Source organism: Excalfactoria chinensis, chromosome 9 (assembly GCF_039878825.1).
Source record: "Excalfactoria chinensis isolate bCotChi1 chromosome 9, bCotChi1.hap2, whole genome shotgun sequence".
Lineage (NCBI taxonomy): Eukaryota > Metazoa > Chordata > Aves > Galliformes > Phasianidae > Excalfactoria > Excalfactoria chinensis.
In genome coordinates, this window is record NC_092833.1 from 19092620 (window position 1) to 19116157 (window position 23538).

The 23538-nt window shown below is 47.2% G+C and overlaps 1 protein-coding gene across 8 annotated transcripts in view; it reads right to left on the bottom strand.

Moving 5' to 3' along the window:
- The window catches only part of ARHGEF26 (Rho guanine nucleotide exchange factor 26), a 99156-nt gene that overhangs the window by 43793 nt on the left and 31825 nt on the right, over positions 1-23538 (bottom strand). For 5 of the 8 annotated variants that reach the window (XM_072344950.1, XM_072344948.1, XM_072344949.1 and 2 more), the window contains 2 exons: positions 12365-12452; positions 3598-3695 (listed from right to left, as the gene is read on the bottom strand). The gene's annotated coding sequence lies outside the window, so the exon portion shown is untranslated. Of the gene's footprint in view, positions 1-190; positions 212-3597; positions 3696-12364; positions 12453-12582; positions 12650-13497; positions 13542-23538 lie in introns of those variants that run through there. The other 3 variants (XM_072344946.1, XM_072344951.1, XM_072344953.1) reach the window with 3 other exon arrangements.

The window sequence follows — 23538 nt, forward strand, 5'->3', positions numbered from 1 at the left end:
GGCTCTGCAAAACTTCAGCCTAAAAATAGCCTTTCTCACAGCCTTTCCTTGAATGAAAGCTGTATTTAAATGACAAGATAATTAGAAACCTTTCTTTGCCTTTTGGCTGCACGGTCTAATTCCTAATTACCCATTTGGTTTAATTCACGGCTATGATTTCAGAAGGAAGATATTTTTCAGCATTCCGTACCTGCTTTAATAAACTCCTGGCATTTCTGCACCTGGAAGTATTTTAAATACAAATACATTCAGCATTCTATTTTTGTTTATATTTTGAATCAAACACTTGTGTGAAGACAGACAAGGAGAGGTTTACATCACTGTGTATACAGTTCAGACACAGGAAGGAAATCAAATCTTCAGTTAAAAGAGCTGCATTTGCATCAAGTTCTATATAAATAGGAAATCAATACGGAAAGGGGAAAAGTAACAATAACAATGATAACAACGTTTCATTCCAGTTGCATGTATTGTAACCCTACAAAACCTCACTTCCATGCACCCCAATACAAACTGCTTTCTTTTCCACCACTTTCCAGCTAATGACACAACTCCCCAGGAAATCAGAGCAACCACAGGCAGCTGCTCAGCTCCCTGCACTGGAAGATCAAAAGACCAACCAGTGTCACCCAACTACCTCAAACCCCACCCATCACCTTTTCTGCTTCTAGCAATACTCTGGCTGTTTTTCCCGGAAGGAGAGCACAACAGAAATATGGACTCGATCCACTGACACCATCAGGTCAGGTTGTTTTGCTGTGAGCTGTGAGCACTGGCTCTGTACCAGCTGCCTACCTTTCCTAGACACACACTCAGGCGATGCTCCTCCCGCTCCAGTCGGAAGGCTGGGGCTCCAAGGAAGGCACAGGGCCAGGGATGGGCAAAAGGGTGACTGTCACTGAGCCCTGCACAACACTGCCTGGGGTGCAAGGCAGCCCCACAGCCCTGGGAGCAGGGACACACTGCTGGGAGGGCTGATGGCGCCCAGTGGGATGGGACCATGCAGCACCCTGATGGCGGGGCAGTCCCCAGAGCGTTGCTGAAAGGCAGTGCTGGCTCTGCGCCTGGGCAGCTTGGATTGCTGTATGAGAATGCAAAGAGAGGCACAGGGTGATGCCAAACACGTTGCCTAGCAAGTTAATGTTGAAGCAAGTTCTTTTCATCAGTTATGTGCCTATGTGCATTCGTATGCGTCTTTAAAAAAAGAAAAAGAGAGAGACTGTGATTATTTCTTCTGTTATTATTCTTAACCCAACCCATTGTTGCCAGTACCTGCAAGAAGATGCTGTGCGTGCTTCACATACCTCCCAGCCTGCTGGATGGAGCAGCTGAGGTCAAGGAAGCTTAACAGACTGTCAGCACGTACATATAGGGCACGCTTGTTTGGGGAAATCCATATTCACAACTGTCTTGCCACTGACAAAGAGCCTGAGGACTTTTCATCAAGAAGGGAGCTATTTTCCATTCTCCCTATCCCTCTCAAAGGAACAATGTATTCTGTCATTGAAGCAAGAGAAGGATAAGCAAACAACAAACCAACACATGGGTCACCCCTCCCAGAGGCACAGCAATGCTGCTCCAGGTTAAGCAGAGGTGCTGCCAGGACACGGGGCTGCCTTGCCTGCTTCTAAAACATGCACAGCTTTGCTGAGGGCTGGGGAACAAGACAGCAAACGGAAGGCAGCCACTGCACATACATAAAAGCTCTCGTCAGGGCAGAAGAACAGCTCAGCATGGTTTTAGTTCTGTATTTGAAAACTACAGTATGGAAGGCTCTTCACAAAGCCAAACAGGCAGCTGAGCTAGCAGTTACAATAGACCCACATTAACAAGCAAGCAAGCAACTTCTGAATCCGTTAATACAGAGATTTGTTCAAGAGGTTTTTTCCTTATCTTAAACGACCTCCTTTTCCCACTGGGCTGCACACCAGCAATTCACTTACACATGCTATGCATTTTGGTCCCGCCTTGCTTTCTTTGGAGAAAGAGAAGTGAAAAGACTGTGTTTTGAAAGACCTGCATGGGGCAGAATTAAGTGAGCATCTGTGATAAAGACTATTTAAAAGCATTCTTCAGTAAAAACCAAATTTAGCAGAGAAGACTTTTTAAACAATAGGAAAACATGTAAAGTTGAGTAAGCCATTATGATTGTTAAATGACTTTAGACTTATTTCATGCACGCCAGTGCAACAGAGGTAAGACAAGATCCACGAGTGTCCTGCCTTAGAGATCAGTTTCCCACACAAAGCAGCTGCTCAGCTGTAACTTCTATGGGCAAGGGGATGTACACGGAACAAAGCACCACCAGTTATAATGTCTTCAATGTGGAAAAACAAGTGGAGGGCAGGCAGTTCCAAATCCTGTATTCACATGCCAAGAACACAATGAAAATGAAGACAATCATTTTAAGAAGTAAGGCCTCGGTCCTGGCTTCAGGATTCAAGAAAGGTTTGTGAGGCTTTTCCATTTGCCTCCCTCCATGCCTAGCTGTACGGAGAGGTCAGCAGGCACAGCAGTACTGGCACAGGCACATCCATCCCAGCACAGGCAGATATGTCGGCCCATTTTCTGCAACTGACTGGAAAGGCATAATAAAAGACCAAAGATACAAAAAATCTTGAGAGAAATCTGCTACCTTTCTTTGCCCGCTTTTTCAAGAAGCACAATCCCCACCCAAGGTGATGATTAAAGAATAGAGATATGGATCAATCTTTGTTTTCATTTACTGCTAATGCAAGTTCCCTGACTGTTCTTTTCTAATCTGCATACAGCTCAGCAATAAGCAAACCCCACATCCTTGATCAGACTGAATTACTGCTGACCCCAATCCCATTTAAATTCTGCCCACATAAAACAGAGTTGCAGCCAAGACATCTAGCTGATGAACTCCAATGGTCGTTAGCTAATGGCTATTTTCATTTACAGATCAGAACAATATCATTGTAGCTTGACAATCCTATTACTCCAGAATTAACGCCAGGTATTTGAGGAAGATAAATACAAACAACAGTTCAAACAGCGATTCACATGCAGTTGCAAACCAGCAATTAAATCCCTGGCAAAAATCAGTTTGCAGGAGAAACTGTTTTAAACAGTCTCAACAAGCCACACATGTTATCTGCAAACACAACACCTGGCACCGAGCTGCAGGCGCTGCTTTTTCTCCCTTTTCTGCTCTCTGCCCTTATCTACTGCAGCCTTCCACCTCGCACTGCTGCCCACTATTCCCTGTCCTTGTTCCTACCACTGAGCAGACATGCAGAGCAGCCTTTTTCTGATCCTCACCATGCACATCACGGCCATTATCAACCATTCACTGCTTCTTCTGGTGCCCTATTGCAGACCCTTCTTGCAGAATGCACACAGGTAGATCCCAACACAAAAGCAGCTGCTCCTGCAGATTTGTCCTTCAGACAAATTCAGTCTGTGGTGCTAAGGCAGTCTGGTCTGCTCTCTTCACTAGGCTGTTGTGAAGTGCAGCCAGCCTTAGGAGAGTGCTTGAAGTGTATGCCCTGCTAAGTGACAGTACTGCCAGATCAGGACATATTCAATACCAGAACTGAAGGAGCAAACATATGGCAGACAGTTCACACAAACCTTTGGAGAACAGCACTCCGGCATTTCTGCTTCAGACTGCACTCGGGGCGTCATTCCTTCGGAACTCACTGCAGTGCTTCCAGCTGTGGTGAACACGTCTGGCAGTAATAAGAAATACAATAGAATTAAATAGGAGCCCCAGCGCTCTCTATTATAATTCATAAAGTAGAAAAAATGCTATTTGTAAGTACACTAAGTAATAAAGGGAGAATTCAAGAATCTGTAGCAGAGAAATCTGCACAGTTTATCACTACAGCTCTAGCTTACTTAAGCCCTAAGGCAAAGATAAACAAACCATAAAACACGGTGCGTGTTTGCAGGGACGGGCTCAGCGTGGGCCTGCTGCCCACCCGGCTGCTCCTGCCTGCTCCACAACACCTCTAGCACCACTGCCTGCCCACCGACTGCTTCTGCCTCCACAGGACTCATGAGTGTATTTGGGGGTTTGCATATACAAAGACATGTGAATACTACGTGTATGTATGAGCACGTACAGACATCCTCACCGAGGAAATACGATCAGGGTAACATTAATATAGAAGGGTTTAGAGATATCTAATCGAGGAAAAGAAGTAACAGTATATGACTTAGATGATCAGACATACGTTGCAATATGATAAAATTCTAATGCAAAAAAACTCCACCCAAAGCAGAAAGATTTGCACAGAAATATCATTATAATGTCATTATAATGAAGAACATACATTATGGAGTTACAGCCTCAATACTGTGGTAAAGACAAGCGTGGAACAAATTTCTGCCTGCTGGAAAGCCCAATGGAGCAAGTCATATGTAGGCTGGCAAGTTCGGTAACACTTTCTGTGAACTTTCTGAACTTTCTGTGCCTGTTTCCAACAGAGATGAGGACAAAGGAAGAGTATGAGGGAGTGACCGTGTCCATTTAATGTTAGTACAGAAGCTGATGTTGTATCTACTGACGTACACTCTGCTATACAAAAAAGCAGGCAAAACAGCCATTTGGTCCCAAATGGAGCTGCAGAACCAGCAATAGAATATCAAAATAGGAAGCAACTTCCAGCAAGACTGAGAAATGTGTTTGCAAGAGAAGCTGGCTGATGTACAGCTATGCTTAAAGAGAATAAAGGAGACAGATGGGAACATTTTAACTGACATATTTGTTTCAAGTTTGCAGCACTTAACAAAACGTTTGCAAAGAAAAAACAATAGCATTATTTTTTCTCCCCTGCATATTAGCTAGCTCTTATTGCTCCATCTTACACGCGTGTTTGTGGGAAACACCCTTCAGAGCAAATAGGAAGAACAACATAAAACTACCAGAGAAAATCTTCCTGTTCCCTGCTGCCTTCCCTGAGCCTGCTAATAAATGGAAGTTCTGGCATATGCTGTTCTTTGGAGCTTATTAAGACTCTGCATTTTGGGTCATCAACAGCCCTTGCTCTCCAGACGCAGCTGAGAGACCCTTCTGCTGTGAATAAGGCCTGCGGGAGCACATCATCAAGGCTCCATGCCACCCTGCCCAGCTCAGCGTGCCCCAAGCCAGCATGCAGAACTTGCTGACATTCCTTGTGCCTACAGAGTTCAACCCAGGGCTAAAAGAGAAATGGTCTCAAGTATTAAAACAGGAGAAGAAATAAAGAAGGCAAAAAAATCTCAAGAGAGCAGATCCTAGAAATCTTGAAGTGAGGAGTCTGAGAATGGGAAGGCAGCCCAGAAACAGTGCATGGAGATGACACGGGGATTGCAGGGAATTGGCACGATGGGAGATGCCAAGAGAGAACATACAAGGAGACTGAAATGAGCCAGAACTTACAAAACACGTGTAAGAAAGAAAACTCAGCACAACAGGAGGGAGACGTGATCCAGGACTTGCGGCTTAAAAAATGCTGAACAAAAATATCTGAAAAACCTAATTCACCAGATTCAAACCGAGAGAAAGGCAAACAATGTGAATGATGGAGTGCAGTGAGAAACACTCGCACAGAACTCAGGTAAAGAAATAGTGCAGAGACAGCAGCTGAATCAAAGTCCTGAATTCCTTCTGGGCAGGGCAGTCTGTAGACTGCAGGTTTCTATTATTGTTTCTCTCTCCTTATCTTCAGCCTCTGCTTATGCAAAAAGCACGTCGGGGCTGCAGGCAACGCTACTGCCGGCTGGAGGTGTTGCAAGGGAGGAGACAGATTTATCAAGAATGCATTCCATTTGTAAAATTCTGCTGGCTTCACTGCAGCTTTCAAACATGCAAGTTCAGACTTCACATTAAAGCTCTGCTGTACGCAACTCTCAGCCAGCCACAGTTTCACTTCAGTCTCTGCTCACCATGAGAATCAGAATTAAAGCCTGCCTACCCAGAAATAGCAGAGTTCTTGTTTGAAGAGAGCTTTACAAACAGAAGCCCCATGTCATTTGCTTTGCAGCCTACAAAGCATCAGCTCCACAGCCAACCTCTGGCTGCAGCAGGCACCCTGCTGCTGTGTCCCTGGGCTGAGCACTGCACCTGACATCTCCAGCAGCTTCCAGCATGGCCTCCTCTACCTCTGGGCACCGACCTTCGAGCCTTTGTATGCTGACATCATTACACAGCAACAACACAGACTCTTCAACTTTCTCTACTATTTGTGCTTGCACTTTTTCATTTACCACAATTTACCACAATTAGCACAAGCAGCTCAAGTCTCAGATCTGGGACATACTATGCACAGATGTGTTTGAACGTACAGAACAGAAGTACACAAAACAATTATGATTCTGACAATTTCACCTACTTCTCCCTTCACTTCAACTTTCTCTTTGGATAAAAAGGCTGTTTCTCCTGTTTGTTTAGTACTGTCAACATAGTAAAAAAAAGAAGTGTGCTTTGAACTGTTCTCCAAGAGCTGACCAGATAGCAGCCAGCACTGAGGGGTGGGTGTGAGGTGGGGCTGCGGGCAGCCTCTGGGCTTCAGGAATCTCTTATCTTGGTGAGCACACAAGTGAGTGTGACAGCAAGAACAAGAAAAGCAAGACCAAGTCGTGGGCGTCAGGCTGCTAAAACTCCACAGACCAGAGACAGCACCTGCTGATTGCTAAGGACAGAGCAGAGCGTCTGTGCAGCGTGCTCCACTCAGGTGTAGATCAGGAGCTGGCAACCAGTCCAAGTCAGCTCAGAGATTTCCTTAATTGGACCTCAAGGTATGGGGCTCTCTGTGCTCATATCCTGAACACTGGGACCTGCTGGCCACCTGCAGACAGCCCTCTGATCTCAGCTCTCCAAAGCTCTCTGTGGAGGTCCTCCTGCAGCAGCTCTCATGCAGGAATATGTCCCTGCTCAGCAGGTCAGACCCTCAGCTGCCCCTCAACCCTACCAGGAACTTACCATGTACCCCTTCAGAGCACAGCACTTCAGCAGAGGGGTGATGAGCTGATTTGCTCCCACTTCAAATGGCACTAAAATCACAAGGCTAAATGAAATTCTCTGAATAACTTCTCTACAGTGCCACGTGAGTGACATCTTTCAGCGGTATTCTGGAGATGGGAAGGGATTGGGAACTTTATCATTGCTTCACAATTCCCCTCATATTGCAGCGTGCTGGCTGATGGGCTGTCACCAAGGACACACACCCACACTGCTCACTGCACTGCCTGCAGGTAACAGCCTCCAACTGCAATCCCAGGTGACCTTTGGCCACCTCCTCCCAGCCTCAGTCTCCCTTCAGGCAGCACAGCCCTGCCCTGCCCTTGGCTCCTCTTCCACATGCCCTGAAGCTGAGGGCAGCAGCCCTGGCCATCACCATCACTGCTGGGTCCTACCAAGGGCACTTCCACGTGACAAAAACCTGTCCACCCCACCACCATCCCTGTCTGGTGAGGCTCTGCCCAGCACCAGGTGAGACTCACTGCCCACAGGGCAGGCCCAGAGCAGGGCTTGTGCAGCCTGCAAACTCAGTTGTCAGAACTGCCTCAGGGAGCAGCACAGCACTGCACAGCCTAGAGCTCCCCAGATCTGCTGCTACAGCCCACAGTCTGCATGGTGAGCCTGGATATGAGGCCTTCACACTGCCACAATGGGGAGGCAAAGTGCAGCATGTGAGGTATATCCAGCGTCACGGCTGTGCATTGGGCTGGGGGACAGTCTCTGAGAACTGGGAGAAAACTAATCACAGAACGGCCTCGTGTGTCTAACCCAGGTCTCTGCAGGACGTGGAGCATTTACCGCGTGGAAAAGCAAGCCAACATATTTATAAACTCAATTGATTCAACATGTAAGGGCTGAATTCTGAATTAACATCCTTCTGATGTAGTTATTGAAATTGCCACTAGACAGAGCTGTTTATCTTGGTTTTAACCCTCAGAAATATCTATGAGCATGCTAAGACATGAGATGGGTTTGTTGCGGCCCCTCCAGACAGCAGCATGTGGCTCAACAGCTGCACAGGCAGCCAGGGTGCACGCTCTGCATCACACTGCAGATATCACAGACTCAGAGAATCATTAGGTTGGAAAAGACCTCTATGATCATTAATCTGACCATCAAGCCATCCTCACCATGCCCAACAGCCACATCCCTCCTCAGATGTTTCATTTCCACATAGGAAAGCAATAGCAGGAGTCCCATGTGTATGCCCAGCACAGCAGACTCAAGAATTAAGACAGTTCTTCCTGTCAAATAATGTAGACGTTAACCCTGGAATTAAATGCTGGTTGGCAACCATGGAGCTATGCAATTTATCCAGTTAGGCGGCCTTTTTATGACGAATTTAGGGTAAAAAACATTGTCTTTAATGAGAAGCAAGCACTCATTTTGAGATGAAGCCGGCAGAGACCAGCATCAGCACTGGTTTCAGAGGGCTCACCCCGATTTAAACTGCAAGCAACCCAGAGCAGGAATTTCTGGAATTCCTGCAGCTGTAGCTACAGCACTGGTTTCATGTTGTGATGCCACAGCCAGCTCCTGTGGGACAGAGCTCTTGTAGAGGCCACGTGGAGGATTAAGAAGGTTGGTGTCAATGTTACCAGAAGTTCAGATTCATTACCCTGCTGGTGTTGGCTACAACGCTCCATGTTAGTGCCAGGCACAGAAGTGTTTGGGCAGATAAATGACTGCAAGACCAGGGACTCTCTGAGGATGTGTAAAGGCTACAACAGGGCTTAAAACCGTCTGCACACTGCACCTCAGGACCATACGTAACACATATGCTGCTTTACAACACACCAACAAATCAAACCTCTGGCTCTCTCCCACCCTTTCTCCCCTGCTTGCTCAGCCCTTGTCCCCAGCACTGGCACAAGGATCTCCTGTCAGCAGGAATCTCTGCCACTGGGATGACAGAGCATGGCAATTAGAGACAGCTTCTTAATTCTTAGGACTTCAAAACTGTACTGCATTTTCAAAGCCACAGCTTTATATATTGTATCAGTATAATATACTAACATCAGCTCACTTTTTTTCCTATGAAGAACTAGTGTAAAACTGTGTGGGGTTTTTGAGAGACCAAGTTTGTGATGGCACTTCTATTTCTAATTCCAGTCAAACCCAGGCTTTATTTATCCTCCTACCATGCCAACATCCAGCTCAGCAGTGAGCACAGGTGAGATAAAGCAAAGTAAACAGTCCTGAGGTTCTTCCTGCCCTGAACAGAGCAGGCACAGAGTGCTCTGGTTTGCCATGCCCTGCCCTCAGCATTCCCACACACACCACAGCACCAAGATCAGGAGAAGTTCCCAGCACCAAAACCAGCCCAATTTCTGACACTCCTGTCAAACTGAAATGGGGAAGCATTCTCTCTAGATTTATCCATAGCCTCCAGCAAGCAATAAATTTAAATCATCACTTTGAACAACCTCAGTCCTTATGGCTGGGAATTGCTGTCCTTTGATGATTAATCTTGGGCACTTCATTCCAGATCAGCAATCAGGGAAGGCCCTGATTATGCCGCTTCTCACTGGCAATCCGCTGCCAAGTACCTGCACCTTCTACCTTCCTGTCTTCTGTCACTTAGCAGGAGAAAAGATTTCTTGCAACAGATTAGCATGAAAACAGGGCAACGTGTTGAACTTTTCTTACCGACATCTTGAATCTACCCAAAACAGTATTTGAACACCTCTGGGAGAAGAGAATGTAATGAAGTGAGGAACCACCCACATGACAATTGTTCTCAAAGACAGATTTCATTTGAATGGGGAATGAAACACTGAAGGCAGAGTATTGCCACGAGAAAGGAAGAAAGCAAGCAAGCACCTGGGCATCCACTGCATGGCTAATTAATGTGGGATAAAGTCAGTACCGATTAACTGAGAGGATCAAAGTTCAATGGTCACAGCAGCCAAGATATAGGCTTTTATGAAAGACATAACTGGTTCACACTAGGTGGTTTGATCAGCTGTGAGATGCTGAACATTTCCCTAGCAACCGCTCAACGCTTCAAGCTCACAGCTTAGCTGGAGCCCAAGATCTCTGCTCAGCTTGCTGCTGCCCTCCCTCACCTCCACCCAGTTCTGCTCATCATTGCAAGGTCAGTATTCAGAAGTTGGTTCATTACTAGAATTTGAAGGGGAGGAAAAGGCCTTAAAATAAAGGCCTTTAAATGTCATTTTTGTTCTGCAATTTTCTGAGAAATAAAGCTTATCAGCTTATTGTGGCAAAGTCAATGAAGAATAATAATGAATAAAGAATAATGCATCTCAGGATCACCTGCTTCCCTTAGAGTAACAATCTTTGAGGCGGCAAAGCACAGCTCCTAAGCCTCCTACGTGCTTTCCTCCCAGCTCCCACAGTGGCTAACTGAGCCAAACAGCCTTCTTTAGCTTCTTCTGGGGTGAAGGCAAAGATTTCATGGTTTGCAGCTCAGTGGTGGACGTTCTCAGCTGCTCATACCAGCAGGCAGACAAATGAAGAAATCTGCAGCCTGAACGTGCCAAAGACAAAGCAGCAAAGAACTTGTTTTTACTGGCTCTTTGTAACCATTTGAACATGAGAAACTAACACAGGTCTCACCTCCTTTTCCTCCTCAACATCCCGTATCCTGAAATTACTGTTAAACAACCTGGTCCCACAGAACAGCTTTTAAACAATTAACTGGATGGAACTTCAGACCAAAAATAAAAGCCGTGGCAGTTACCACGTCTGTGCTCCTGGCCATCAGATTCCTCCCTGCATGGTTTGCACTCAAGTGGCCCAGCTCTGCCAGCGCACAGGAGCCTGGGTGCTGTCCTGAGGCCCTGCCCAGGTGATCTGCATGGCTGGACCCACTGCAGTGTATCACCCTGACAGACTCATGGGATGTTCTTTCCATCATGCCCATATAAACTGTATTTGCTAAAGAAAGTGTCTCCTCTGCTCATCTGAAGCATCACTTTTGGGATCAATAGCTTGTATGTGTTAGCTTGAATTGCCTTTGGGTAAGGAATTAAATAAGGCAGCTGGGAAACATGTGGTGAGGTGAAATCATCTTTAGTGTGCATTATGGCAACAGACTGGAGCATCTAGGAGTGCTGCTATAAACAGTTCTCATTTATGAAAATAAATGGGGAAAACTGATTCCACTTAGTTTAGCTTGTGCTTGCAGCACTGACCATAGATGGCAAACTACTTTAACACAGACAAATAATTCAAATATCAATTGCTGTTCTTTAGCACACCTTAATTTCCCTCATTGCATGCATGCCCACCAGCCCTAGCTGCTGCTTGTGCGGTCAGCCTCAGTGGGCTGAAAGAAAACTCTACAATTTAACTGGCAAGCAGTTCTTCCTTTCACTGTTATAGGAGCTTTCTGGAATGGCTCAGTGGCCTTCCTACAGTTCACCTGCTGCAGCGTGACAGCGTGGCCCACTGCTGGGGCCACAGCACTTCTGTCTGAGAGAAATGAGGGGCACAAGGCAGTTTAAGGGGCAGCCTGCCGGCACCCAGCTCAGGGAAGGCCTCAGCGGTAGGCAGTGGTTGGAAGCAATGATCCTAAGGGTCTTTTTCAACCCAGCTGGTTCTATGGCTCCACAGTAAAGGCTCATGCACAAGAGTGCAGAAGCTTGCCTTCACTCTCGAGAGCTCTGAGGGTAGAAGCACCGTGGAGGTCGCAGTGCCTAAGGAGCACTCCTTGCCCACTGCCAGCCTCCCCCAAGCTGGGCCACCCACACAGCAGTGCCACAGCTCAGCAAGTCTTGAACTCATCTTGGTAACTGCTGACATGTAAAGAAGTTACGTTTACCTTGCTCCTAGTTTCACCACCAAGCGGCACTACAATTAGCATTCATTTCAGGCAGAGGAGAACGATGAGCCGGTGACAGCAGCGCTGTGGCTTTTTCGCACTGAGTCACCACTAATTAACTACCCTCCACTCGTGCTGTAACAAACACTGCAGAGGCTCACTGTTAAGAGCCCATCAGATGGGAGTTTCCGTGCAGTTCTTACACTTTGTTGCAATACTTTCAGCAGTAAAATGATACATTTGCTTTAGCAGAAATTGAGTCCGTAAGGCTAACCAGTCACTGACCAGTCACTGGGAGAAAAGTCAGGGCAAAGAGTCCTTCCAAATCTAGCGTACTTTTCTGTGAAGACTTCATGCTTTGCACCCATCGAAACCCTTCCAAGATTTCAAGTGATGTTAGTTAGCACTAAACAAAGCTTTTTTCTGCCTGACGTTACTTAGTGCTTCCACTGTACACTAAGGGTAGGGCAACATACGCTTTCTCCTTTGGTTCAACCATTCAAAGTTTTACCTGCTTACCAAAAAAGAGATCCAAGGGCGGCTGAAGAATCCTATTTTAAACCTCTGTCCCTCTGCTCTTACACGCCTACCCAAAGACACAAACTTACCTGCTAAGCTCTGCTGCTGCTGCATGTGACCACTCCAGCAACTTCAGCATGCTTCCTGGCAGCCAGGAACACGTCCACCTCCTCCCCTCTAAGGAAGAAAAGAAGCATTACTGACACGTACTCCCCTGTATCAGCCCACAGGCATCTCCCTTGCATCCAAACTACTTTTGCATGATTTGCTGCCACTGAACTGCCTCAGCTCCCACAGCACTGCTCACCCTGCCCCATTCTGCAGCTGGAACTGCCTGGCTGGAGCACCCAGTCAAGGCAAAGCCTGCTGCAAAGCCTTCTGTGTTCTACTGCAGGTCTTGTTACAGGCACTGACAGGAGGAAAAGCCAGCCAGCCAATAGGAGAGCTGCATCCCATCTCCTTACTTGCTGAAGCCACCGCAGGCCCCTGGCAGCCCCAAAGAACTGATGCTTGTGTGCAGACCCTGCAGCTGCAGTGCTGGGCAGGTGGAGCAGAGGAGCCCTGCAGTTCCCAACTACGGCCTCTGCAGCTGCCTCCTCACCCTTTAAACACTTTGTTCTACACTCCTCACACTTGCAGCTCCTCTGACAAACTGGAAAGTAAGTTAATGGAATATTTTTCTTGGTGAACACTGCAGCAGCACAATCTTATCTACAGCAATGCTTGTGCCTTTATTCCCATCTATTCTTGTATGGGTTCTTCTCATGCAGGCGAAGCCTGAAATAGCTTACTGACTCATAACAATCACAGCAAAACAATGAGCTCAGAGCCAATATCACACTGCAAGAACAGTGTTTGTGGCTTCACCCAGGTTCTGTGGGTCTTGCTGATCCCTGTTGACAAACACACCTGCGAGGGACAATTCTGCCCACAACGCATCTGCAAACAATGACCGACCAGCACACAAACCTCTTCTGTGACCAAAGCAGAGCTCTGCCTGTGCTCCTCATGGCACATCAGAAGCCCCACTTTGGCAGACTGCTGAAAGATGAGTATGGCACACAGCAGTTACTCACTATGGCCAACTGCTGTACCTAACTATAATGCTATAACACAATGGAAAGTGCCACAATGACAGCCTAGCAGCAAACTTCCAGGCTGCAGCAAGTGAGGATCTGCTCAAATGCTGCATCCACAGAAACAATGGAAAGAAGCTGCTTACCCTTGGGATGCCTCAGGTACACAGGAATCTCCACTGAGATCCCCTCGCTCTGCTGCCAACCTTTAAATGATGTCTGGGAAGGGGTGCATCCTGGCTCCACCCCTTCCATCACTCAGGTACACTGCATGCAGTTGAGCTCCCCTGGGTTGGCCCTACCTTCCCACCAGGTGGTACAAGCCGTGACTCAGCATTTCCAGGACATTAACCAACATCTAACGTGCCTGTCAGCTGTCCTCTGCACTCCAGAAACTCCTGCACAGATATTTCAGAAACACTATAACAATTCTGGGCTGGACAGCAGTTTATAAGCATGTCTGAATGCACTCTGGACAGGTATGGAAAGTGTCATAAAACCACCCGAGATACAGACAACAAGGGAACCGACCCAGCCCAACAACAAAAAGCAATGCATTTCATGCCACATCACATTCTTCCAATGCTTCATGTTTTGATTCATCGGGGGCACAGCACTCTGAAATGACCAAAGCGCTAACACAGAGGATGCTTTGTGTTGGAGCATCCTCCCATGCTGCAGTTGGAATACAGACATAAAAATGGAGCAGCCCCGTGAGTGAAATCCAAGTCTGAAAGCAGAAGGCCAATGTTCAGAGCAGAGCAGGCAAAGCATTGCTTCTTATTCTACCTCACCACTGGCAGTGACTCCACACACCTGCAGCACACAAAGGACCTCAGGATGCCCCCCAGGCACCTGGTGTCGGATCAGCCACCTGCACCACATCTGTACCCCACAGCCAGCACCCAAAGCAGCACAGAGCACCCTGGGGAGTGCTCCTTCCCAGCCCACCATTCCCAGCAACAGAGCATTTTTAAGAACAGGAAAAAGTTGTGTTTTTTTGTTTTGTTTTGTTTTTCTTTAATTTCCAAGAATTTTTGTTAATACTTTTGTAAAAGTAGACGTGATGGGGTTTGTCCACAGCTTGGTGCTTACACTGAATGGTGATCACAGCAGAGGTGCCAGAGCAGCACAACCACCAAGGACAGAAACTTGCCATCTAAATTGTTTCCCAGTAACCCCTCAGCTGCAGCCCTCTGCTGGCTTGCAGCAAATCATCCAGGCATGCTGAGCCTATGGCTGCACCAGGACATTAACAGGGGCCACCTAATCTGCCCTCCATCACTGTGCCCATCATTGCCATTGCACAACATGTTTCCCAACACACACCAAACTGCACAAGGCTGTCCTTTTGGGTCTCAGGAATGCCTTACCTTTCCAGTGCAAGGATTAAGCACACCCTAGGAAATGCTACTCTGATTTTCAGCTGAGGGAAAGATAGCCAGCCAGCTTACAGGATGTAGAAGTATTCTTGGCTACAGCTCAGAGAACGTGTCTGTAAAGAAACAGCCCATGGCACAGCTATTTTCCCTCCACCATTAGAAAGCAAGATGGACCTCCAAACATTGGAAAAACAAAGTGAGTAGCTCATTTTCTGTTCATGCAGTGAACAGAAGTGCAGTCCCACTCCTCGTGCTGCTGTTTGGTACCTACTGTGCCCTCTCCCTCAGAAATACATGTTGTGATTTGCATCCAGAGAGATGTGGAGATCTGTCACATCCTTATCACCTGCAGTTGAAGGCACCCTGCAATCACAGACCCCCCAGAAAGAAACAGTGTCAGAACATGGCCCAAGCTCTGCCTGGCCCAGCAGACATGCGTGACGTGGAGAGACCTCAGAGAGGCACGGTGGGTGGCAGTGGCTGTGTGTGGCAGTGCCAGGAGCTGCTCCATCCGCAGAGTTCAGACCCAGTAGGGCTGCTCTAACCCAATCCACATATAGCTCAGCAGTTTCAGAAAGCTTCTCTTACAGCCCCACCCTTGTCAATTTTCTCCAAAGAAAATCTTCCATTTTATCAAACATCCCCCGCCCTGATAATGGTAGGAGAGCAGTAAGGAGCACTGCTTGTTCAGAAGCTTTGTCAGTGACACGGAGGTGGCTCTACCTGCAGTGTCACAGCTGCTGTCCCTGGCATTGGCTGAAGCACTCTGAACAGCACCAGCAATACACATCCCTGTAGTCTGTTCACTAATGCTCCTGCTAATGTAAGTCAAACATTTCAATGCTTCTAAAGCTCTGTAAGGCTCTTACAGTGTGTGCCACCTCCCTCAGTCACTACTGGGAGCAAAAAAAAGAAAAAGCAAATGAAAAATCACAAAGAGAGTCTGATATTTGGCTTCCAACCATTCTCATCAGTTCCTCTGGCAACTGTAATTGGTTGGTTTTCAGCAGACATCTTTGTAAACATTAAAACAGGAACAGATTTTCCTTTGAATTCCCATTTGCTTGCAGAGGGATTTGTGTTGAATGGATATTCCTGGACATTCAAATGAGCAGTAAGAAATGATATCTCAAGTATTTAGAAAGCACAATGTACATTCCTTGGGATTCTTTGTCAGGGCAGATGAAACAACAGCCCTTCAGAAACACAGGCAGCTGTTGTTCTGCACACTCCACATTTCCGAGTCTTAGGAAATTCATGAGATCTTCAGTAGGATCTCTAACCTTCCAGCAGCCCTGCAGCTGCTCGGCTCAGAGCTGCTGGCTCTCCATGAGATGGAGCAGTGACGGCAGTGGTGGCAGCCACCAGAACCCTGACCCAGGGTCACACTGCTTCCAGCTCTTCCAGCCAGACCCCTCACAGGCAGCCCATTGTCCTCTAAGCAGTGCCATTTTCTACACAGGCAGCACCAATTATCTGCTGATTTTATGATAAGAATCCCTTAATTGTCAATAGTAGCAGAGAAGCTCACTCAGTGCAACAACAGCGCATGCTCATAAATACATTCTGGCCACATGGCAGCTGCTCTCCCTCGCAGATGTGGATTTGGTCAGCAAGAGCCCTGAGCTGCCCTGGGTGTGGATCTGAATCCACCAAATACACTGGCTGCTCCACACTGAGCCTCTCCAGGCACCACTGAACACCCCACTGCTCTGCAGAAGGCTGAGGGGTAACACTGAGACCCTGGCTCACCCTTCACTTTTGCTGTTTCACTTCACATGTACATACTGGTGATCTTATTTCACCTCTTCTATTTATTGATAGTCTGGAAAAATGCTGCATCATCTTACTCTCGCAGTCACTGATGGAGGGACTGAAGGGGCCCCAGGAAAAAAGGCTATTTCAAGTTCTGTACACTGCAGCAGGTAGGCTGCACACCTCCAGCTTCTGTCCTGCATGCACTCTTTGAAGAGCCCTTCAATTACCACCAGGGCTCCCTGATGAAAGCAAACCTTCTCTCTAAATGCAAAGTGTCCAAGCAATAACTGATCAAACGGTGTAACCATTAACAAAATTACCTCGGGACATGGCAATATAAGTCCACTTTAACAAGAACCACATTTATTTTAGCGAGAAAACTTGCAGCTTGCATTTAATACCCTTGTTCTTCAAATTCGAGCTATTCTGCTTCATTCATTAAGCACTGTCAGCACCAGCACACAAACACTGGAAGCGTTAACTGAATCTGATAGACATAAGCACAAAAATGAAGGAGATACCAAGGCAACATTGAACTCAGCTAACGAGGTGGGCTGCTTTAAAAAAATGCATCGAGTTGAAGCAGCCTTGGAATCACAGAGGCAATGGGTTCTTCAGGAATCAAAAGCTGGACAACTCAAAATGTCTTCTAGGAAACACTTTGACATGGGCAGGTGATGGAGGAATGTGCTGCCATGGGAAGTCACTGGAGCCAGGAATGGGCACTCCTGAAAAAGGCTTTTGACAAAGAAAATGTTTCTGTGCCTACTGATACCTTGTTATCCTTCCTAGCAGGGACTTACTCTTAGGAAACAGTAACCCACTGTTCGGTGGATCAAATCCTTTTTTAGAGCAGCAGTTCCCAAGCTGCACAGAGGAACAACTCAAGCAGCTGTGTATGTCTATTACTCTGAAAAGCCTTGCTCTAAAACGTCCCTGCAGAATGCTGGGACACTGCAGGGGCAGCACAGCTCAGACAGGGGAGGGTTGGGATCTGCTTTGCACAGATTGCCCTGCTTGCCACAGGAAAACCCCAACAAAATAACAATTACAGCCATTAGAAAAGTACAAAGATTCTATGCCTTTAAAAACAAAAACAGAACAAAAACAACAACAACAACAAAACAACAGTTTTTTTTAAATAAGCCCATGGGTCTAGACAATAAATAGATAAGGTGCTGCTGTACTCAGTACACAATGTTTGTCACTGAGTAGGCAGGTACCTTTTGAAGCTCAGGGTGATCCTATTAACTCCAGGAGCAAACCCCAACAGCAGCCCTACACAACACAGCAGGAAGTACACAGCCAGGAGCAGCCGCCAGCTCTGCAGGCACAGCACCTCACTCTGTGTTTGGGCTGCACGTGGGAAGCAGGGACATGCCATGTAGTCCAGTCAAAATCCTCTGAAGTTTGCAGGGCTCATACTTGCTAAAGCTTGATTTTTTTCCCACTGGGCTCCACTGTAAAAAGGTCATAATTAGAACTGTGATTGCCCAGAGCAGCACTGAAGCATTCTGAAAGCAGCAGGCTGGGATGTGTGAGCTCCTGGGGAGATCTCAGAGATAAGGGACAGAGTTCTGCAGTGAGACCAGCAGTGGGGCACAGCCTGGCTGAGCTGTACCATGCAGAGCCTGAGTGGTGGCTGAGCCAGAACCCTCACTGAGTCCTTCCCTAACTGCCAGACTGCAGAAAAGGAAGTGATGGTTCCTGTGCTTCCAAGAGAAGGAAGCTGGGAGAGGCTGCTATTACACAATGAAGAAAAGAAGTGGAGAAATGGACAAAGAGAAGTGGTTGATGCTCATTCAAGGCCTGGGCTGGGGCACAGCACAGATGCACAATTTTCTGTCAGCCTGCTCCTGAGTTAGCCTGGGATGACTGCTGCCTGCAGAGGGATGAATGCTGCAGCAGCCTCCTGCCCTGCTGCACCATGGCTAGCTTGATTCTGTTGCAAGCTATCAGTAACAAGCCAAACAAAAAGGGAAAGCTTTCATTCTAAAAGTAAGAAAAACACTCATAGGAATGTTTAAAATAATAAATGTATTCCAAACTGCTTCCATGCTTTGGAGCATGGGGAGCAGGGCTGGCCAGGTAACAGCAGACAGTCTGTGCTCTGTTAGGAAGCTCAGGAACAAGCACCTTGTCCCTGCTTTGTTAAATTACCCTTGTCCAGAAGAAACATGTCAAAGAAAATTCAAGTCAAAACCAGCTGTTCCTATTTCCAGCCTCATTATAACTTCTTGGGTTGCTGCTCTCTCAGTTTGTTTCGTCTGGGAGAGATGAGGTCCACAGGCAGAGCTGTCCCAGTTTGCTGACTGGCCTGATTTGTTTTGGGGCAAGGCTCCACGAGGGCAGAGGCTGCAGAGAACAGACTCAGCAGCACCCAGCTGCTTTGACTCTACACATTTCAGGCACATCTCAACCCTTTACTAATGGGAACATTAGACACAAAAATCTAATCCCCACAACTTGTTAACTTCACTATTAGACAAGAAATACCTCTCTAAACTTTACATTCACTTGGAAAGCTCATCTGGAGAGTCAGCAATAAACCTTTTAAAACAACAAGACCTCTGCCATCAGGAAAGAGGAGACTGAGAACTCCCACCAACTTCAGCACAGCCAGGAAGACAACCCTTTAACTGTATCTCATTACTTGGTCTGTAAGCAATTCATGCAGAGAGGAGCAGGGCAGAGTTGGAAGCCTGCAGCAGGTGGCCCACCTGACAGCTCTGGGCTTTGCAGCCAAGCAAAGGGGAAAGGCAGCAGATGTGTGAGCAGAGCTGAAGAGCTCTGTGTGCAGTGCAGTAACGTGCAGCAACCAGCTGCAGGCTGTGACAAGAACACAGCACTCAGATTTCAGCCAAACCAAAGTCATAATGGTCAAGGACAACAGGGTGCTGAGAAGGCCTCTCCTTCAAATACACTGGGACGCACCTGCAGACTGTGCTCCAGGCACAGAGCAGGAGAAGCCTGTGGGGTGGCCACACAGAAGTGTGATCCCTGCAGTCTGCAACACAGCCTAAAAGGAGAGCTGAACGCCAAGTGGTGGAACACACACAGCTCCAGGCAGGAAGAGCCCGTTCAGCACGCTCTGGCTGGCACTGTTTTGGCTGCAATATAACAGATTAATATAACTGAGAGGTTACAAATTAAGCCTCTGAGCAAATTAAAAATGCCAGTAATCAATGAGTACACAGCAAGCGGCGAGCCTTTCAGCCCATCTATTAGCAAAACAAGCGCTAACAACATTAAGATGCTTCCACAGAAATTATCAGGGCCTAATGAAAACAGCCCACCACAACAGGCAGAGCAGCTGCAGCAGCTTGGAATGATGAGACTTTCTGCAAAGCACTCCTGTTGAGCTTACTAAAAGCAGGATCTCACCCTGTACCTGTGCACAGACAAGCTGAGCAGCAAGGCCAGGACATGCATGGTATTGCCAAGCATGGGCTCTAGGCTCCCCACTGCCCAGGTGATCCCTCCCATCATAAATGGTCATGCCAGTGCCCACAAGCCTGTTCCAAACCAATATCAGCATCTTCTAAACTGCACTCAGGTATATGCAGAAAGGACCCAGCTTATGAGAACTCTGCTACTGACAGAATAAAAATGGCCAAATGCCTCTTGATTTTAGAATGAGACTGCAAAATTCGGACTGCATCTGAAACTGCTCTGAGCAGCTGAAATAGATAAAAAGAAATGCTTTGTGCTCCTATTTCTCATGAATACAGCACCTTCACTCACAGTTATGCAGGACTTCAAGCCAACATTGCTTGTATGGAACTAGCAGACAGCACACCAGAGACACCTATGAGCAGACAGGAGAAGGGAAATGAGCAGCAACCAGGCAGACTTCTGTGCTGCCAAAGCAAGGGTGAGATCTGTGCATTATCACTAGTACCTCCACCCAGACCAAACTTCTGCTGCACTGCCTGACTGGCCACAGCACCTCCAAAGAATCACACATAGGAGCCCAGGCTGCAGAAGAAGGCATCAACCTGAGAGTAGTTCCTTTCAGCTCAATTCATTCTGGGAGAAGAACTGAGCACTTACTGATATCAGTTTCCTGAACTTCTTACTTTGTTCGTACAATGGATGGATAACTTGTATAACCACATTCATTGGTTTTATTTAACACTGAATGCATCAGTAACATCTTCACACGTTGTCACTTGGGAAGAGTAGCGTATCTATTAACAGTGCGCTTATCAAAAAATGAAACCACAGAAATGATACCTGCATCTAATCAAGCAGCTTTGCTGCAGGCCCCAGTAGTTTCCACGCTGAGGGCCAAACCACAGACCATTTGTTTCAGATGGGAATGCACAGCCTGGGTCACACCTGGGGTTGCTCCTGGCACAGCTGTGCTCTGGGAAGGCTGCAGCACTGCGCGCACTTAGATGTGGTTTATCAGAGCTCAGGCGGAAGGTCATTTATAAAGAACAAAAGGTACAGGCTGCATTCAAACTGAACTGAAAACTGCTTCATTCATCTTAGAAAGTGGCATAAAGGAAGGCTCTATCACACATTAAAAAAATATCAAGACTCCCAAGTGGTACCCAAATTAACACGTATGTAAATCCTCTCCCATTCTCATTGCTGACAGCAGCAGTGTGCACACAGCACTGGCAGCTCAGGCAGGAGCAGGATGTGTGCAGGATGGTCACACTGCCCCGCGCTCCCCCACCCACCCCACTGCATGCCGCCTTGCAGCACCCCATATGGTGCTGGAGGAGCACCACCTTTGTGACCACGGCAGAGCCCAGGGCAATCACTTTCTAATTACTACCAAATAGCATTCAAACAGCAGCCTTATTCACAAAATACACAAGCCTACAATCATTCATTAACCGTCAATGCAGCCAGGACAGTAGCCTAACTAAAGACATTATTTCCTTTCTAATATACATGCAGTCCTGCCCCTTTCCCAAAGCTCCCCACTGTGGAAGTTCTGCAGCACTGATGTACGAGAGCTTACTGTTACAAACACTTTCAACAGCCTTTGTTTGCAGGAGAAAAACATAAAAATACAAATCAGTTCTGAATGTCACGCTGCTTCTGGGCACAACATAAACCTCAGCAGGCAAAGGGCTTTGCATCAACACACAGGTGCGCAGCTCCACACTCAGCACAGGTCTGCTGCCTCCCATCCCCACTATGCCTGCAAGTTTCTGCCTCAACCAAACAGCTCCTGTCAGAACGCAGCTCGGAGGAAGTGCTCCAGCACCCACAGCGCTGCTCCTGAACAGAGCCACAGCCACTGAGAGCGAGCACTGGCTTCACACAGGGATGTGCTGACTTGCAGCTCTGACCGCCACACAGCAGCAGGCCTTGCATGGTCTGCTGCAAAGTTTTGGTATCTTCTGCTGCTTTGGTTGAGCAAACTGAGTGCTAACATTAAAATGGGCAAAAAGAAACCCTCTAAATCAATTGGAAGAAGCAAGACAGACATTATCGTGGTCCCCCTCGGAGGGATAAAAGACAAACAGGGCAAAAAAAAGTAACTGTAAGGCTCAGATATACTTTTAAAATTACTTTTGAGATGGTAGATTATTATCTGCAGTGAGCAATGCTATCACACCGGATGTCATAGAGCTTCCCAAAGAACATCCCTTCTCAGTTCCATTGCTGTCCACACCGATTACACAACATGTTCATGGAGGAAAGAGCCCTTAGTAAAATGTTCCATAATATAACTGCACGCTTATTTCATACTTTTCAGCCACATTCTTTTAAGTGCTTTACAAATGTAAGCACATCTCATTCTACCCTACAAGGGAAGGGTAAATGTCATACATTCACAGACTCTGTTGGATGCTGCAGCCCCAAAAACACCTTACCCCAGGAAGGCTGCACTGGGCTGGCTTCTGGAGCTCGCTGCTCAACAGCAGTGGCACACAGCAGGGGCAGCAGGAGGGCAGCTGGCAGCAGGACAGGCAGACTGACAGCACTGTCACAGTGCTGGCACCGCACCTGCAGCTGAGGGCTGGCAGCAAGCTTCCTTCTCCATAAGGACTACACACGGAGCATGCTCCTGGCAGCACGCAGGGGTCTGTTCTGGCACAAGCCACACTAAAACAGACCAAAAGTGCTGTGTGCCTGATCACTGCACTCAAGTTTGGACAAGCCTATGGGGAACAAGGGAGCACTGAACAGCATTCAAAAACTTCTGACAGTTTTTAAAAGCTTCTGGAACTGCTCCAATTTACACTCACTTAGAAGCTCCAAGCAAGCAGAGAAGGGCCAATGAGCAGCTCTGGCTGACAGCGTGGTGATGGCTGGAGACACTCCCAGGTGGGCTGCAGCTCCCCAAGGCAGAGGCTCTGGTAGCTGACTGTGCAGCTCACCTGGAGGCCAGGCTGCACAGGGCAGCCTCATCCAAGGCTGGATTCAGCAGCTGGCAACCCTGCCCACAGCAGGGGGATTGGAACTGGACAGTCTTTGAGGCCCCTTCCAACCCAAGCAGCTCCATGATTTGATGTTCCCTGTATCTTTTAACCTTGAAAATCCTTTCAGACATCAGCTCCTAACACAACATCAAAAAAGTCAACAAAAGCAGCAGAACATTGTCTCCATGCAATCTCCACATTCCACGTGTATCAGCAGCAACCCCTGGGGTCATTCTAGGTGTTTTGTATGAAGCGTATAAACAGATTTGGTAAGGCAAATGGCTCATTTTGAGATCTATTTGTTATTTTTAACTGCATCAGTAGCTGCTGTCAGTTTTAATGCTAACATGATTCACAGAGCAATGTGCTAAATTCAAGTTTGAAAAAACAAAAACAAAAACAAAAAAACAGCACTGTGAGCACAGCAATGATAGCAAATACAGCATGTTTTCCTGATGCTTTCCCAGATCAACTCTGAAGGCTTTTGGAATGCCATCCTCTTAGGTAGGCGATGAGGCAATGGAACCATTTCCCCGCTGTTCCAGTTTGCCTGCAACAAGAAGCAGAAACTATTTCCCTTTCAGATAAAAGGTCTAAACCAAACAAAATGAACCTTGCTACTTTCAAGCCAGTTTTCCCATGTTGCTTTCTCTTCCCA